The sequence below is a fragment of the Mercenaria mercenaria genome, chromosome 3 (genome assembly GCF_021730395.1).
Source record: "Mercenaria mercenaria strain notata chromosome 3, MADL_Memer_1, whole genome shotgun sequence".
Lineage (NCBI taxonomy): Eukaryota > Metazoa > Mollusca > Bivalvia > Venerida > Veneridae > Mercenaria > Mercenaria mercenaria.
In genome coordinates this window covers 13,757,469-13,776,262 of record NC_069363.1, presented here as the reverse complement: position 1 = coordinate 13,776,262, position 18,794 = coordinate 13,757,469, and the positions used below count along the sequence as shown (strand labels likewise).

The 18,794-nt window shown below is 37.8% G+C and overlaps 1 protein-coding gene and 1 long non-coding RNA gene across 9 annotated transcripts in view; one reads left to right on the top strand and one right to left on the bottom strand.

Moving 5' to 3' along the window:
• LOC123525401 (cAMP-specific 3',5'-cyclic phosphodiesterase 4C-like) overlaps positions 1-18,794 on the bottom strand; it is an 831,602-nt gene that overhangs the window by 383,507 nt on the left and 429,301 nt on the right. The gene's annotated exons all lie outside the window — the stretch shown is intronic.
• Positions 14,067-18,794, top strand: part of LOC128555505 (uncharacterized) — a 139,003-nt gene continuing 134,275 nt past the window's right edge. The window contains exon 1 of the long non-coding RNA XR_008370116.1: positions 14,067-14,115. This is a non-coding gene — a long non-coding RNA (uncharacterized LOC128555505). The remainder of the gene's footprint in view (positions 14,116-18,794) is intronic.

The following is an 18,794-nucleotide window of genomic DNA, read 5'->3' as shown; positions in this document are numbered from 1 at the left end:
CTTGAATAAAATCACAGTTTGTCATTCAGATGCATATTGTTTTATCACTCTGGCTGTGCCCCGGTGATATAATTCCTTTGCATCTGAACTCCAAACAATAATCTTATTCAGCAAGAAATCACTGTTAAGAATATATTATTTCTTAAATAAAGATTGTTACCTAGTAAGTGACTTGAATAACTGACAACTTCCCTTGTTACGAAGCAGAGGCAAAGGTCAAATTTCGAGTAACTGAAAACTTCCCCTGCTATGAAGCAATAGGCAAAGGACAAATTTCATGTAACTGGCAGCTTTCAGCATTATGGTGTTCATGCAAAGAATAAAGTTGGAGTAACTAGCAATTTCCACCATTATGAAGCAGAGGCACTGGACAAATTTGGATTAACTGACAACTTCCCCTACTATGAAGTAGGAGGCAAAGGACAAATGTGGAGTAACTGGCAACTTCCCCAATTACAAAGCAGAAGAATAAGACAAATTTGGAGTAGCAGACAACTTCCCCCATTACAAAGTAAAGGCAGAAGACAAATATGGAGTAACTAGCGACTTCCACCATTAGGAAGCAGAGGCAAGTAACTAGCAACTTCCATCATAATGAAGCAGAGGTAAAGAACAAACTTGGAGTAACAGGCAACTTCCCTCATTATGAAGCAGAGGCAGAAGACAAATTTGAAGTAAAAGACAACTTCCCCCATTACCAAGTAACAACAGAAGACAAAACTTAAGTAACTAGCAACTTCCCTCATAATGAAGCAGAGGTAAAGATAATTGGAGTAACTAGCAACTTCCACATTATAGAGTAGCAGTGGCAAAGACATTTGAGTAAAAGACAACTTCCCCCATTAACAAGTACAGTGACAGAAGACATAACTTGAAGTAACTAGCAACTTCCATCATATAGATAGCAGAGGTAAAGAGTATATTGGAGTAACTAGCAACTTCCACCATTATGAAAGCAGAGAGCAGAGGACAATTTAGAGTAATGGCACTTCCCCATTACAAAGCAGATAGCAGAAGAAATTTGGAGTAACTGCAACTTCCACCATTAATAAAGCAGAGGTAGCATGAAAATTTGGAGTAACTGGCAACTTCCACCATTATGAAAGCAGAGGCAAAGAGACTAATTTGGAGTAATGGCAGCTTCCCTCGTTATGAAGCAGAGTAGCAGGGAAAATTTGGAGTAACTAGCAACTTCCACCATTATAAAGCAGAGGTTTCAGTGGTAAAGAGTATATTTGGAGTAACTGGCAGCTTCCCTCGTTATAAAGCAGAGGTAGCAGTGGTAAAGAGTATATTTGGAGTAACTGGCAACTTCCACCATTATAAAGCAGAGGTAGCAGTGGTAAAGAGTATATTTGGAGTAACTGGCAACTTCCACCATTATAAAGCAGAGGTAGCAGTGGTAAAGAGTATATTTGGAGTAACTGGCAACTTCCACCATTATAAAGCAGAGGTAGCAGTGGTAAAGAGTATATTTGGAGTAACTAGCAACTTCCACCATTATAAAGCAGAGGTAGCAGTGGTAAAGAGTATATTTGGAGTAACTAGCAACTTCCACCATTATAAAGCAGAGGTTTCAGTGGTAAAGAGTATATTTGGAGTAACTAGCAACTTCCACCATTATAAAGCAGAGGTAGCAGTGGTAAAGAGTATATTTGGAGTAACTGGCAACTTCCCCATTATAAAGCAGAGGTAGCAGTGGTAAAGAGTATATTTGGAGTAACTGGCAGCTTCCCTCGTTATAAAGCAGAGGTAGCAGTGGTAAAGAGTATATTTGGAGTAACTGGCAACTTCCACCATTATAAAGCAGAGGTAGCAGTGGTAAAGAGTATATTTGGAGTAACTGGCAGCTTCCACCATTATAAAGCAGAGGTAGCAGTGGTAAAGAGTATATTTGGAGTAACTAGCAACTTCCACCATTATAAAGCAGAGGTTGCAGTGGTAAAGAGTATATTTGGAGTAACTGGCAACTTCCACCATTATAAAGCAGAGGTAGCAGTGGTAAAGAGTATATTTGGAGTAACTAGCAACTTTCACCATTATAAAGCAGTGGTAGCAGTGGTAAAGAGTATATTTGGAGTAACTGGCAACTTTCACCATTATAAAGCAGAGGTTGCAGTGGTAAAGAGTATATTTGGAGTAACTAGCAACTTCCACCATTATAAAGCAGAGGTAGCAGTGGTAAAGAGTATATTTGGAGTAACTGGCAACTTCCACCATTATAAAGCAGAGGTAGCAGTGGTAAAGAGTATATTTGGAGTAACTGGCAGCTTCCCTCGTTATAAAGCAGAGGTAGCAGTGGTAAAGAGTATATTTGGAGTAACTGGCAACTTCCACCATTATAAAGCAGAGGTTTCAGTGGTAAAGAGTATATTTGGAGTAACTGCAACTTCCACCATTATAAAGCAGAGGTAGCAGTGGTAAAGAGTATATTTGGAGTAACTGGCAACTTCCACCATTATAAAGCAGAGGTAGCAGTGGTAAAGAGTATATTTGGAGTAACTAGCAACTTCCACCATTATAAAGCAGAGGTAGCAGTGGTAAAGAGTATATTTGGAGTAACTAGCAACTTCCACCATTATAAAGCAGAGGTAGCAGTGGTAAAGAGTATATTTGGAGTAACTAGCAACTTCCACCATTATAAAGCAGAGGTAGCAGTGGTAAAGAGTATATTTGGAGTAACTGGCAGCTTCCCTCGTTATGAAGCAGAGGTAGCAGTGGTAAAGAGTATATTTGGAGTAACTGGCAGCTTCCCTCGTTATAAAGCAGTGGTAGCAGTGGTAAAGAGTATATTTGGAGTAACTGGCAGCTTCCCTCGTTAAAGCAGAGGTAGCAGTGGTAAAGAGTATATTTGGAGTAACTGGCAGCTTCCCTCGTTATAAGCAGAGGTAGCAGTGGTAAAGAGTATATTTGGAGTAACTGGCAGCTTCCCTCGTTATAAGCAGAGGTAGCAGTGGTAAAGAGTATATTTGGAGTAACTGGCAGCTTCCCTCGTTATAAAGCAGAGGTAGCAGTGGTAAAGAGTATATTTGGAGTAACTGGCAGCTTCCCTCGTTATAAAGCAGAGGTAGCAGTGGTAAAGAGTATATTTGGAGTAACTGGCAGCTTCCCTCGTTATAAAGCAGAGGTAGCAGAGGTAAAGAGTATATTTGGAGTAACTGGCAGCTTCCCTCGTTATAAAGCAGTGGTAGCAGTGGTAAAGAGTATATTTGGAGTAACTGGCAGCTTCCCTCGTTATAAAGCAGTGGTAGCAGTGGTAAAGAGTATATTTGGAGTAACTGGCAGCTTCCCTCGTTATAAAGCAGTGGTAGCAGTGGTAAAGAGTATATTTGGAGTAACTGGCAACTTCCCTCGTTATAAAGCAGTGGTAGCAGTGGTAAAGAGTATATTTGGAGTAACTGGCAGCTTCCCTCGTTATAAAGCAGAGGTAGCAGTGGTAAAGAGTATATTTGGAGTAACTGGCAGCTTCCCTCGTTATAAAGCAGAGGTAGCAGTGGTAAAGAGTATATTTGGAGTAACTGGCAGCTTCCCTCGTTATAAAGCAGAGGTTGCAGTGGTAAAGAGTATATTTGGAGTAACTGGCAACTTCCACCATTATAAAGCAGAGGTAGCAGTGGTAAAGAGTATATTTGGAGTAACTGGCAGCTTCCACCATTATAAAGCAGAGGTTGCAGTGGTAAAGAGTATATTTGGAGTAACTGGCAGCTTCCCTCGTTATAAAGCAGAGGTAGCAGTGGTAAAGAGTATATTTGGAGTAACTAGCAACTTCCACCATTATAAAGCAGAGGTTTCAGTGGTAAAGAGTATATTTGGAGTAACTAGCAACTTCCACCATTATAAAGCAGAGGTTTCAGTGGTAAAGAGTATATTTGGAGTAACTAGCAACTTCCAAAATTATAAAGCAGAGGTTGCAGTGGTAAAGAGTATATTTGGAGTAACTGGCAACTTCCACCATTATAAAGCAGAGGTTTCAGTGGTAAAGAGTATATTTGGAGTAACTGGCAGCTTCCACCATTATAAAGCAGAGGTTGCAGTGGTAAAGAGTATATTTGGAGTAACTAGCAACTTTCACCATTATAAAGCAGAGGTTTCAGTGGTAAAGAGTATATTTGGAGTAACTAGCAACTTTCACCATTATAAAGCAGAGGTAGCAGTGGTAAAGAGTATATTTGGAGTAACTGGCAGCTTCTCTCATTATAAAGCAGAGGTTTCAGTGGTAAAGAGTATATTTGGAGTAACTGGCAACTTCCACCATTATAAAGCAGAGGTAGCAGTGGTAAAGAGTATATTTGGAGTAACTGGCAACTTCCACCATTATAAAGCAGAGGTTGCAGTGGTAAAGAGTATATTTGGAGTAACTGGCAGCTTCCCTCGTTATAAAGCAGAGGTAGCAGTGGTAAAGAGTATATTTGGAGTAACTGGCAACTTCCACCATTATAAAGCAGAGGTAGCAGTGGTAAAGAGTATATTTGGAGTAACTAGCAACTTCCACCATTATAAAGCAGAGGTAGCAGTGGTAAAGAGTATATTTGGAGTAACTAGCAACTTCCACCATTATAAAGCAGAGGTAGCAGTGGTAAAGAGTATATTTGGAGTAACTAGCAACTTTCACCATTATAAAGCAGAGGTAGCAGTGGTAAAGAGTATATTTGGAGTAACTGGCAGCTTCTCTCATTATAAAGCAGAGGTTTCAGTGGTAAAGAGTATATTTGGAGAAACTGGCAGCTTCCATCATTATAAAGCAGAGGTAGCAGTGGTAAAGAGTATATTTGGAGTAACTGGCAGCTTCCCTCATTATGAAGCACAGGCAAAGGATAAATATGGAGTAACTGGCAACTTCCACCATTATCAAGGAGAGGTAAAGAACAAATTCTGTGTAAGTGGCAGCTTCCACCATTATGAAGCAGAGATAAAAACACATTTGGAGTAACTGGCAACTTCCCTCATTATGGATAAATTTGAACTAACTGGCAACTTCCATCATTACGAAGCAGAGATAAAGAACAAATTTGGAGTAACTGGCAGTTTCCCTCATTATGAATTAGAGGCAAAGAACAAATTTTGAGTAACTGGCAATTTCTCCAATTACAAAGGGAATAAAAGACAACTTCCCCCATTACTAAGTAAAGACAGAAGAAAAATCTGGAGTAACTAGCAACTTCCACCATTATGAAGCAGAGGCAAAGAACAAATTTGGAGTAACTGGCAGCTTCCCCCAACTGAAAGCAGAAGCAAAGGCCAAATTTAGAGTAACTGACAACTTCCCCCACTATGAAGCAAGAGGCAAAGGATAGATTTTGAGTAACTGGCAGCCTCCCCAATTATAAACAGAGGAAGAAACAAATCTGAAGTAAATGACAACTTTTCCCATTACAAGGCACAGGTGACTGACAAATTTGGAGTATTCTCCTATTACAAAACAGAGGCAACAGACAAATCCGGAGCGATTTTTTAATGACAATTCCCCCATTATGAACCAGAGGAAGGGGACAAATTTAGAGCAAATGACAACTTTCCCCATTACAGGCAGAGGTGATTGCCAAATTTTTAGTTTAATTTCACTGAAAACTTTCTCCACTATATGGCAGTCAGAGGACAAATCTGGGGTAACTGGCAGTTTTCCCTATTACGAAAGCAAATGAGGCCGACAAACAACTTCAGACTTCTGTAATATTCGATGGGTGCCAGTGAAAAACTGATGTTACCTGGGAATACAACTCAAAAGACCTTCTATTCATTTTCTTTATTTCTTAGTAAGCTGTTTAGCTAGACTGATTTGTGTCCTGAATAATGTCAATAGGAACTGTACATTACTACCACAGAGTTAAGAGTTTGATCCTTGATCAGTGAGGCAAAATTATTCTGCAAGGCAATCTGACATTTGCCCTCCACTTCTGATTTATATGGAAAAGCTAGTAAATTAGGAACATGTAAAAATGAAAACAAACCATATTATTGTATGAAAACAACATAAAAAACACTCCAGGGTACTTAAATTTACAAAGCTTGAACTTTAAGTGTGTTTTGCCATAAAGTGTCACTTTTCCAAGTTAAAACAAAATATTGTACCCCCTCTGCTTCAAAGGTTGGTATATAAAATCTAGACTTATTTCTCATTTCTACAGAAACATTAAACCTCAGAGTGGCTGTGCTTTTCTCCTGAATAAAATGCTTGGTTTCTTTTTCATATTCTGGCAGCTTGTATCAGATAATGTGCACTAGAATAGCACAAAGCATGTGTTTTGTTTAGAAATATTTGCACACAAAATTTTCATATTTCTTTTGCAAACCAATTTCTTCCTGAAACTGCTTCTTAAATTCAATTACAGTAGTTCGTAATTGAAAACATTTAAACACCATTTAGTGTAAACAGCACTTTGTACTTCATTCATCATCATAATTAATAATTCAAACACAAAACATCAAAAACCCCAAATCTGATGATTTTAGGTGTCACCTGATTTAAGGAGTTTTATACAGACTAAAACAAAGACAGCCTGCTTAGCTCAGTAGGTAAGAGCGTTGGTCTACGGATCGCGAGTTCGATCCTCGGGCAGGGCGTATGTTCTCTGTGACTATTTGATAAACGACATTGTGTCTGAAATCATTAGTCCTCCACCTCTGATTCATGTGGGGAAGTTGGCATTTACTTGCGGAGAACAGGTTTAGACTGGTACAGAATCCAAGAATACTGGTTAGGTTAACTGCCCGCAGTTACATGACCCAAAACAAACAAACAAACAAATTTTTTTGTGGTCAGATATGTACAGTGTTCTGTTTGGATAATTGTGACTTTTTATTGAATCCTAAACCACAATGCATGATGGTAAGATGATGATGTAATATCGCATTTTGATCGTCGTACCATCGCAATTTCATCATTATACCATTGTGCCATCGCATTTTCACCATCGTTCCATCACGTTATCACCATCATGCCATTATTGTACCATTGCGTTTTAATCAGCGTACCATCGTGTCATTACTGTATCACCATCGTACCATCACCTTCCAGTGGTCATGCGCAATGGTATGGTATTTCTAACAGGTGGATGTTGTCTGATTCGGATACAGAAGTTATTTCAAAATACACTGAGATACATTCATCCATTGTTGTGCACGGAATTACGCAGGCGTTACTGGAAGGCAATGGTATGATGGTGATAACGTGATGGTACAATGGTGAAAACGCAATGTTATGATGGTGATAATTCAATGTTACTATGGTGATAACGCGATGGCACGATGGTGAAAATGCGATGGTAAGATGGTATGATGATGAAATTGTGATGGTATGATGGTGAAAACACGATGGTACGATGTTGAAAACACGATATACATCGTCATTTCACCATCATATCATTGCGCTTTCATCATCGTACCATTGTTGTTTCATCTTTTTTCCATCCCGCTATTGTGTTTTCGTCATCGTACCATCGTGCATCGCAGGTAAGGATTCAATAAAAAGTCACGATTGTCCAATGGGAGGAATTATTTCTTTGTAAACTGATCACAATCACAGATTTTAGGAAAGTATTTCTTTGTAAACTATAGCAGGTCATTTGACAACAATCACAGATTCTAGGGAAAATATCTTTTTGTAAACTGGAAGCAGGCATTAGACAGCAAAAAACAAGACTCTAAGGAAAGTATTTCTTTATAAACTGGAAGCAGATATTAGATATCCATTTCAGACTCTAAAGAAAGTGTTTCTTTATTAGCTGGAAGCAGACATTAAACATCAATTACAGACTCTAGAGAAAGTATTTCTTTATGAACTGGAAGAGGACATTAGACAGCAATGACTGACTCTAAAGAAAGTATTTCTTTACAATCTGGAAGCCAACATAAGGCATTAATTACATATTCTAGGGAAAGTAATCCTCTGTAAACTGGAAGCAGATATTAAGACAACAATTACAGATTCTAGGGAACTTAGTATCAATTTTCTTTTTAAACTAGAAAAGGCCATTAGACAATAACTACAAATTCAATGTGAAGTAATTCTTTGTAAGGTGACAACAATAACAGATTCTAGGGAAAGTAATCCATTGTAAACTGCGGACATTAGACAACAATGACAGATTCTTGGGAAAGTATTTCTTCGTAAACTGCAGACATTTGACAACATGTGCAATTACAGATTCCAGGGAAAGTATTTCTTTATAATCTGGAAGCTGACATAAGACATTAATTACATATTCTAGGGAAAGTAATCCTTTGTAAACTGCAAACAGATATAAGACAACAATTACAGATTCTAGGGAAGGTATCAATTTTCTTTGTAAACTAGAAGAGGACATTAGACAATAACCACAAATTCAGTGTGAAGTAGTTCTTTGTAAGCTTACAACAAGGCAGTCTGAAAGACAGCTAAATCCCCCGCCACTGCTATGTATAGTGAAAGGGTAAACCTTTGATTTTAGCTGTGACCTTGACCTTGAACTGACATGGCTGACTCATGAATTCTGCACAACGTCTTGATGAGGTGATCATTTGACCAAAGTTTTATGAAAATCCTTCAAGGGGTTTAGGAGATACAGAGCTGAAACCTTTGACCTTCAGTTGTGACCTTGACCTTGAGTTGACATGGCTGACTCATGAGTTCTTGATGAGGTGATCATTTTACCCAAGTTTGATGAAAATCCTTCAAGGGGTTAAGGAGATACAGAGTGGACACCAAATGGAGGGCTCAAACCTTCGACCCTTAGTTGTGACCTTGACCCTAAGCTGGCATGGTTGACTAATAATTTCTGCACATCGCCTTGATGAGGTAATCATTTGACCCAAGTTTTATAAAATTCCTTCAAGGGGTTTAGGAGTATAGAGCGGACACGAAATGGAAGGCTCAAACCTTTGACCTTCAGTTGTGACCTTGACCTTGAGCCAACATGGCTGACTCATAAGTTCTGCACATCGCCTTGATGAGGTGATCGTTTGACCCAAGTTTTATAAAATTCCTTCCAGGGGTTTAGGAGATACAGAGCGGACACAAAATGGAAGGCTCAAACCTTTGACCCTAAGTTGTGACCTTGACCTTGAGCCGGCATGACTGACTTATGGGTTCTGCACATCGTCTTGATGAGGTGATCATTTGACCCAAGTTTTATAAAATTCCTTCAAGGGTTTTAAGAGATATAGAGCGGACACAAAATGGAAGGCTCAAACCTTTGACCTTGAGTTGTGACCTTGACCTTGAGCCGGCATGGCTGACTCATGGGTTCTTCACATCGTCTTGATGAGGTGATCATTTGACCCAAGTTTTATAAAATTCCTTCCAGGGGTTTAGGAGATACAGAGCGGACACAAAATGGCAAGCTCAAACCTTTGACCTTGAATCGACAAGGCTGACTCATGGGTTCTGCACATCGTCTTGATGAGGTGATCATTTGACCCAAGTTTCATGAAAATCCTTCAAGAGGTTTAGGAGATACGGACCGGACACGATTTTGTTACGGATGGAAGGATGGAAAGATGGACGACGGAAGGACGGACGCAGACCATTCCTATAATCCCTCCACCACGGCGGGAGATTAACAAAGTAATCCCTTGTAAACTGGAAGCAGATATAAGACAACAATTACAGATTCTAGGGAAAGTATCACTAAAAGAGGACATTCGACAATAACTACCAATTCAATGTGAAGTAATTCTTTGTAAGCTGACAACAATTACAGATTCTAGGGAAAGTATTTCTTTGTAAACTGTGGACATTAGACAACAATTACAGATTCTAGGGAAATTATTTCTTTGTAAACTGTGGACATTTGACAACAATTACAGATTCTAGGGAAAGTATTTCTTTGTAAATATAAGAGGACATTAGACAACAATCATAACATGTCTCACGACATTGGGCAACAACCACAGAATTAGGGTGAAGTATTTCTCTGCACACTGAAAGTAATGACAGTTACAAGGGAAAGTATTTCTTTATATACTGGAAGAGCTAGGTCATTAATTTTGATAATAATCACAGAATCAGTGGAAATTATTTCCTTGAAAACTGGAAGAAGACTTTAGGCAGCGTGAAGTATTTTTATGTAAAACAGGAATAATAATATCTGTCATGTGTTTACGAATCGGATAGAAATATCCATCCCGAGAGCACCTGCGCATTGAGCGGTAACGAGGCTTGCCGAATTACCACCCATGGGCAGGTGGCTGAGGGACGGATATTTCCATACGATACGTAAACACATGACTGATATTTTTCCTTGCATATCGTATACATGTTAGCATTTTATTCTGGCAGATTATTTTTCTTGCATACCGTATTTTACAAAAGATAGAAATAGTTTCTTTTTAGCACTCTTTCTTCTAGTGGAGAATGAACACAAAGCGCGGGAAATTAACGTCTGTAAGCAAAAGTGGCGTCATAATGTTTTGCGTTACGCACAATGACAAAGTTCCACTGTAGTTTAATCGTTTGTAGCTTAACGTTATGTTTTTACGGTAAACTAACGTATTTTGAATCGAGAAATATACTATAAGGAACGGAAAGAAACTATCAAGGTACCTGCTTTTCCGTATTTTACATTAAAAATATATTAGGCCATACCAAATTGATTAATAGTTCTTCGGAAAATTTTCAAAAAAAATAGGAGCGGGCGAGCGAAATTTTTTTTCTTTCTCAATTTTGATTTTTTCAGAGGCGGGTAGATTTTACATGGAGCGAGCGGGCGTTTTTTTTTTTTTCCCCAGCTTGAACCCTTGAGGAGGTGGTTATGATTATATATAAAGTTAACATTTCTTTAGAAATAACACAGAAATCAAACATTTACAGTATGGGTAACACAGTATATAGCTTTTCTATATGTTTTAAAGACTACATGAATGATTTTGCAAATAAATTCATGCCAAAACTCACTGAATCACTTTATTTTTTTTATTTTGTAATTTTAGTTACTAAGGAATAGGTGTCTTATTTTTAATTTGGATTTTTCTACATTAATCTGAAGACGTGCCTATTTAATGGCACCGGATGAGGAATATTTAAGACAAAACAGGCACATGATTGTGTGGAATAACATTTCTTCTGAAACACAGTTAGATGGCTTTGACACATGAACAAATTTGTGCCCCTAGTGGAACTCCAACCCATAGAGGTGAGGGGAAGTAATAAACCACTTGACCAGTGAGACCAAACAGAGTTATGCATACAGATGCTTCGACATTGCTCAAATCCCTTTGGAATAATTTCTTAACAGATCATGATCAGGCTAACTTAAGCTTTTGTGGTAGAGATTCATTTCAAAAATAATAACAGACGGACAAAGAATGATCCCAATATGGCCACCCTTAAAAGTGTTGTTTGTTGTGCTTTGACTGAACTAGAAAGTTAGAGCTGGGGAAGTCTGTTTTTTTTTCAGTTTCTTTCGTTCAATCAATTTACAGCCAATTTTAAATATATCCTGGCGTCATGTGTACAAACAGGCAAAACTGGGGTTACAAATTATTTTCATATCAACACTACTTATTTGAAAAGCTAAACAATTTTTAAATTGACTAAATGCGTTTTGATAGAATATCTGACTGCTGTACTAAAGAAGTTACGTTCAAAAAGATTTGGGCCGAGACAATGTGATAGGTCGGTCAGGATCTGTGAACAAATATTTTTTTAAGATAGTAGTTGGCCTCAGCTTTGGGCACTAGATCTAACATGCTGAATTAAACAACTGACAACAAATGGTTTGAAAACTTTATATCTGAACAATATTTCCAAATATTTTTAACTGCATCCCCGTGCACGTCTTACAAGTCGGGCTTCGTTCTTTTCACTGTATTGAACAAAAGTAAAATGTGCCTATTTCATTACCTACCGGCACATCGAAGGCCATGTGTGGCACTAGCACAGACACTCCAGATTTAAAACAAATGATGAACAACACCATAATTCCTGACTTTTTGAGTTTAAATCATCAGCTACATGTATTACGGACGCATGAAATCCGATCAATATCACTCTGACGCATTAAAACAGCGGTAAAACCTGTTTTGCCGTTATTATTCCGGACCGCGTAATCGAAAAAAAAACAACTTTTTTCGGAGATTTTTATGTACGTGCGGGCGGGTAATTTTTATTTTTTTTTCTCGGGAATGAAATTATTGATGCGGTAGTTCTGACGAACGACATATCAATTTGGCATGGCCTTATCATTGCATGAACCGCTAGTTGTCATTAACAGCACGGGAGTCATCTGGCATGGGGGGTGCCAGATGGGTTTTGCCAGCATGGGTAAAATCACTGGAAACGCCAGTCCGGTGTGCAAGAACAGGCCTTATGAGACAGCAATCACAGATTCGAAGAGCATTTTACAATAATCAGAGATTAAATGTGAAGTATTTCTAACTGATGGACACAGACAATGTATATGGTAAGTTGTCTGTTACAGTTGATAAACAAGCAAAAGTTCTACTAATGAGTAAGCTAAAAAAATGAAAATCATTTATTACTAAAATAATGATTGATGCTCTTTGATCAGCAATAAATTTTCTATGAAACAAGGTCACTAAATGGTTTTTTGTCATTAAACCTTCAGCTTTAGCCTTTCAATTAGCTATTTATCTGGAAACTGAACAAAAAGGAGAAAACTAATCAATGGCAATGTCCTTATATCAACAGTATCTCCATTATTAATGATTGGGTTTGCTAGTGACCCTTTTGGAAATGTGTGGGGTCAGTATGATAAATGGAAACTGGGGGAGGCCTTAGTTGAGTCCCCATATTTATCACACTGATTCCAAAATATTTCTGTGAAGTCACTAACAAACCTAACACAGTTGATACTCACTAAATTCTCAAATTCCAAGGGATCAAATGTTTTACTTTGAGATAACTGATATTCAACTCAAAATAATATTTTGTGCATTTATTTTCAGGACAGGACTTGAAATTTTTTAGATAAGCGAGTTAAGAGATATGGAGTTTAAACTGTAATTGATGTGTTTTTTCTATCAACTACTTATAGTAAGCCTGACTCCACATGAAAATCTACTGACCCTCCATAGAAATATAGGGGGTCACCATGTGATAATCTTTGAACCAATGAAAATTCTACCATCTTGTTGAAGGTATAACAAACAAAGTTGAGGATAGTCTTCCATAATTCCAATGAACTACAACTTGTAAAGAAATGTAAAAATGACATTCATCATGCTCAACTATATATAGCTGTCAAGGCCTGAAGGTTTGTAAGAGTGAGATGGGGTTCCAACAGGCAGTTGGTTAGGGTGCGCGTGTGTGGGCAGGGAAGCCCCACAGAAGCTCAGTAGACACCAGGAGATTGATTTTGGCATTCGTACTTCAAAGATGCTAATTTACCTTTTTTTTTCCTTTTTGGGCGACGACGGACCTGGATTTTCATTTCTTCCCTCCATATTAACTTTTTTTATTTTTGTCGCACTTGAATTATTAACTTGAAAAAATCAGAGATACCTGGTAATGTTGCGTAGAGGCCCTTGGTTCAAAATTTGATGCTACTTGTCAATATTACAAGGAAATATTTGAGAACATCTTGAAATGCTATTTCTTAGATCTGTGCGGACGGTTGTTTTTAAAAGTTTTGTTGCGATGATCATGCAAGTAAACATCACAACAAACAAGAGCGCCGCTAAGCGGGGCAATATACCCCCGAAGGCTTACATCATAGGATGGGAGCAATTTTAAGAACTTGACTGTTGTAGCCCCAAAGGACTGGAACAACAAAAGGAAAACTTCAAAAAACAAATCTAAGTCCACAAAAAAAATAAAATATTCAAAGTCTACAAAAAAATCCTTATCAGGTACAGGTATGTAAAAATACACCTTAAAATTGGAGGTACCATCCATGTTGTACCACAGAAAAGTGGTCTCGGTTTTTCCCTACGGCCAATAATAAAAAGTTTCAAAATAAGCTATTTATAGTAACATAAAAGGGAAGTAATTAAAAAAAAAATATATTGTAAGTACAAACAAGAGATCACAGAGTGATCTTGGCGCCCACCAATGTGCCATTTTAGAGTGTTCCAAATTTCAAGACTTATTGACTACCTCGAGGTCAAAGTTTCATTTCCGTGGACAACACTGCATGTGGTCCAAATTCAAAAGCTGTAGCTTGAGAAATGTGAAAGTAGGTCACTAGGTCAATGTCAAGGTCAAAGTTTGTTTCAGTACACAATCCTATGCATGTGGTCTAAATTTGAAGCCTGTAGCTACAGAAATGTGAAAGTAGGTCACTAGGTCAATCTTAAGGTCAAAGTTCATTTCGGTACACAAAACTATGCAAGTGGTCCAAATTTGAAGGCTGTAGCTTGAGAAATGTAAAAGTAGGTCACTAGGTCAAAATCGAGGTCAAATTCTATTTCAGAATACAAAACTATGCATGTGGTCCAAATTTGAAGCCTGTACCTTCAAAAATGTGAAAGTAGGTCACTAGGTCAATGTATAAGTCAAAGTTCATTTCGGTACACAAAACTATGCATGTGGTCCAAATTTGAAGGCTATAGCTTGAGAAATGTAAAAGTAGGTCACTAGGTCAAAATCAAGGTCAAATTTTATTTCAGAATACAAAACTATGCATGTGGTCCAAATTTGAAGCCTGTACCTTAAAAATGTGAAAGTAAGTCACTAGGTCAATGTAAAGGTCAACGTTCATTTCGGTACACAAAACTATGCAAGTGGTCCAAATTTGAAGGCTGTAGCTTGAGAAATGTAAAAGTAGGTCACTAGGTCAAAATCAAGGTCAAATTTTATTTCAGAATACAAAACTATGCATGTGGTCCAAATTTGAAGCCTGTACCTTAAAAATGTGAAAGTAGGTCACTAGGTCAATGTAAAGGTCAAAGTTCATTTCGGTACACAAAACTATGCAAGTGGTCCAAATTTGAAGGCTGTAGCTTGAGAAATGTAAAAGTTGGTCACTAGGTCAAAATCATGGTCAAATTATATTTCGGAATACAAAACTATGCATGTGGTCCAAATTTGAAGCCTGTACCTTAAAAATGTGAAAGTAGGTCACTAGGTCAAAATCAAGGTCAAAGTTTTTTCCAGTGCACAAAACTTTGCATGTGGTCCAAATTTGAAGGCTGTAGCTACAGAAATGTGGAAGTAGGTCACTAGGTCAAAATCAAGGTCAACTCATGTCAAGGTTCATCTTGCCACTCAAAAATATACAAGTGGTCCAAATTTGAAGGCTGTAGCTACAGAAATGTGAAAGTAGGTCACTAGGTCAAAATCAAGGTCAACTTGTGTCAAGGTTCATCTTGCCACTCAAAAATATACATGTGGTCCAAATTTGAATGCTTTAGTTATTGACAAGAACATTTTAAAAGCTTTTCCCTATATAAGTCTATATGAACCATGTGACCCCCGGGGCGGGGCCATTTTTGACCCTAGGGCGATAATTTGAACAAACTTGGTAGAGAACCACTAGATGATGCTACATTACAAGTATCAAAGCCCTAGGCTTTGTGGTTTGGACAAGAAGATTTTCAAAGTTTTTCCTTATGTAAGTCTATGTAAACCATATGACCCCCAGGGCGGGGCCATATTTGACCCTAGGGGTATAATATTAACAATCTTAGTTGAAGACCACTAGATGATGTCACATACAAAATATCAAAGCCCTAGGCCCTGTGGTTTTGGACAAGGGGTTATTCAAAGTTTTTCCCTATATAAGTCATTATAAACTACGTGACCCCCAGGGTGGGGCCATATTTGACCCCAGAGAAATAATTTGAATCATCTTGGTAGAGGACCACTAGATGATGCTTCAAACCAAATATCAAAGCCCTAGGCTCTGTGGTTTTGGATAAGAAGGTTTTCAAAGTTTTCCCTTTATAAATCTATGTAAAATATAGAAATAAACAAAGGGCCATAACTCACTCATAAATTGTTGAACCAGTCTGATTTTCAGGGGGACACAACAAGGGTACCAATACATCATTCTGACAAAGTTTGGTCAAAATCCCCCCAGTAGTTTCTGAGGAGATGCGATAACGAGAAATTGTTAACGGACGGACGGACGGACGGACGGACCACGGACGCAGAGTGATTTTAATAGCCCACCATCTGATGATGGTGGGCTAAAAAGAGATCTGCCAAATAAAAACAAGAGCACTGCAATGCAGAGCAATATACACAAAGCAAAGTCATATATGACCTTTGACCCTTAAGTGTGACCTTGACCTTTAAGCGAGTCGTCCGGAACATGCGCTCTGCACATCGTTACAATGTGGTGAACATTTCTGCCAAGTTTCTTTGAAATCCTTCCTGCAGTTCAAGAGTTACAGTGCGGACACGAAACAAACTAACATGACTTTTGACCCCTAGGTGTGATCTTGACCTTCAAGCAAGTCATCCGGAACATGCGCTCTGCACATCGTCTTGGTGTGGTGAACATTTGTGTCAAGTTTCTTTGAAATCCTTCAAGGGGTTCAAGAGTTACAGAGCGGACACGAAACAAAGTGATATGACCTTTGACTCCTAAGTTCGACCTTGACCTTGAAGCGAGACATCCAAAACATGCGCTCTGCACATCAGCTTGGTGGTGAACATTTGTGTAAAGTTTCCTTGAAATCCTTCAAGGGGTTCAAGAGTTACAGAGTGGACACGAAATTGCTAACAGACAGACGGACACCAGCGTCATAACATAATACGTCCCTTCGGGGGTATAAAAAGTGAATCAGCTATCTGGCTTATTCCGACTTAAGGAGTTACTTCCCTTCCACTATCTCTACATTATAGGTAAGAGAGATCACTGCGTAGGAGATTGTACTTTCGCTTATAAACACGGACGTGTTGTGTGGCATTAACCAGGATCACACATATGATAAAACTTTTGAAAACCATAAAATTTAGCTGTTTTAGGTTAGTTTTGATAATTTCAGAAACAGCTCTTAATTAAATACATTTTTCTGTTTTTTTTAAATTGCATGAGAAAATTTAATATGTGCGTGAAATGCATGACACTTGACAGGTATGTATAATTCCACATGGGATATTAAGAGGTAAATTATTCCAAGTCGGCAATTTAACGGTGGCCACAGAAAACAAAGTATAATATCATAACTAAATATTGCCAGATTCATAAAGCATGTCAAAAAATTCATTGAAATCTATGTTCATTCAAAATTCAACAGCCATAATTTCCTCTGTTTCCAGATTACAAGAATTACATGAAAAAATACTTATCCCAGAAGGATTGTAAAGTTACCTTAAATTCCATGTCACTCGGCTAGCTTTACGATCTCCCCCAGTTCTCCTCTCATAAAGAGATTTCTTCATCATGACTTTAAAGTCCTTAAATTTCTACAAGTCCAAATTGTTTTGTTTTCTAAATTAAGATAACATCAAAACAACCTCTAAGATATATTTAAGTCTGTCTTTATGACTTATCTGTTACATAAAAGCAGAAGTAGATAAATTATTTACTGCAGTTCATATAAGGTGTATAATTTATTTTAATCAAAAATAATGTCAGGTAATGTTAGGAAGATAAGGGCATTATGAAAATTGTGGTATCCCCAAATACAAGCAAACAAAAATACAGCATATATGGACAAACACTGTGTTCAAGGATTGGACAATGACCTTGACAAACACTATGTTTAAGGATTGGACTAACTAAAAAGGATTATTCCTTTTTTTCATATTCTATGACCTTAACCTTAAACCAACATGATTTTAATAGGTTCTGCATAGGGTGTCTTCAGCTGACAAGAATCCAATCAAAGTGTATTATTACCAAGATATTAATATCAAATCTATAAAATTAAAGTACAACCTTGAAATCTATTTTTTTTACAAAAATCTACAAATAAAATTTCTGACAGCTTTGGATTGCAAATATTTTCAAACTGTTTCTACCAAATAACAAGAGATCACAGAGAGATCTTGGCGCCCACCATTGAGCCATTTTTGAATGCTCCAAATTTCAGGAATAGTTCAAGGTCAAAATCAAGGTCAAATTTCATTTCAGTACACAACACTGTGCATGTGGTCCAAATTTGAAAGCTGTAGCTTGAGAAATGTGGAAGTAGGTCACTACATCAATTTCAAGGTCAAAGTTCATTTCAGTACACAGAACTATGCATGTGCTTCAAATTTGGAGGCTGTAGCTTGAGAAATGTGAAAGTAAGTACTAAGTAAAATTCACTGTCAAATATCAATTCAGAACACAAAAATATGCATGTGATCCAAATTTGAAGGCTGTAGCTTGAGAAATGTGAAAGTAGGTCACTAGGTCAATCTCAAGATCAAAGTTCATTTCGGTACACAGAACTTCGGATGTGGTCCGAATTTGAAGGCTGTAGCTTGAGAAATGTGAAAGTAGGTCACTAGGTCAATATCAAGATTATATTTCATTTCGGAACACAAAACTATGCATGTGGTCCAAATTTGAAGCCTGTACCTTCAAAAATGTAAAAGTAGGTCACTAGGTCAATGTCAAGTTCAATGTTTGTTTCGGTATACAAACCTATGCATGTGGTCCAAATTTGAAAGCTGTAGCTACAGAAATGTAAAAGTAGGTCACTAGGTCAAGATCAAGGTCAACTCATGTCAAGGTTCATCTTGCCACTCAAAACTATACATGTGGTCCAAATTTGAATGTTGTAGGTTTTGGACATGAAAATTCTAAAACGTTTTTCCCTATGTAAGTCTATATGAACCATTTGACCCCCGGGGCGGGGCCATATTTGACCCTAGGGAGATAATTTGAACAAACTTGGTAGAGAACCACTAGATGATGCTACATTACAAATATCAAAGCCCTAGGCTTTGTGGTTTGGATAAGAAAACTTTCAAAGTTTTT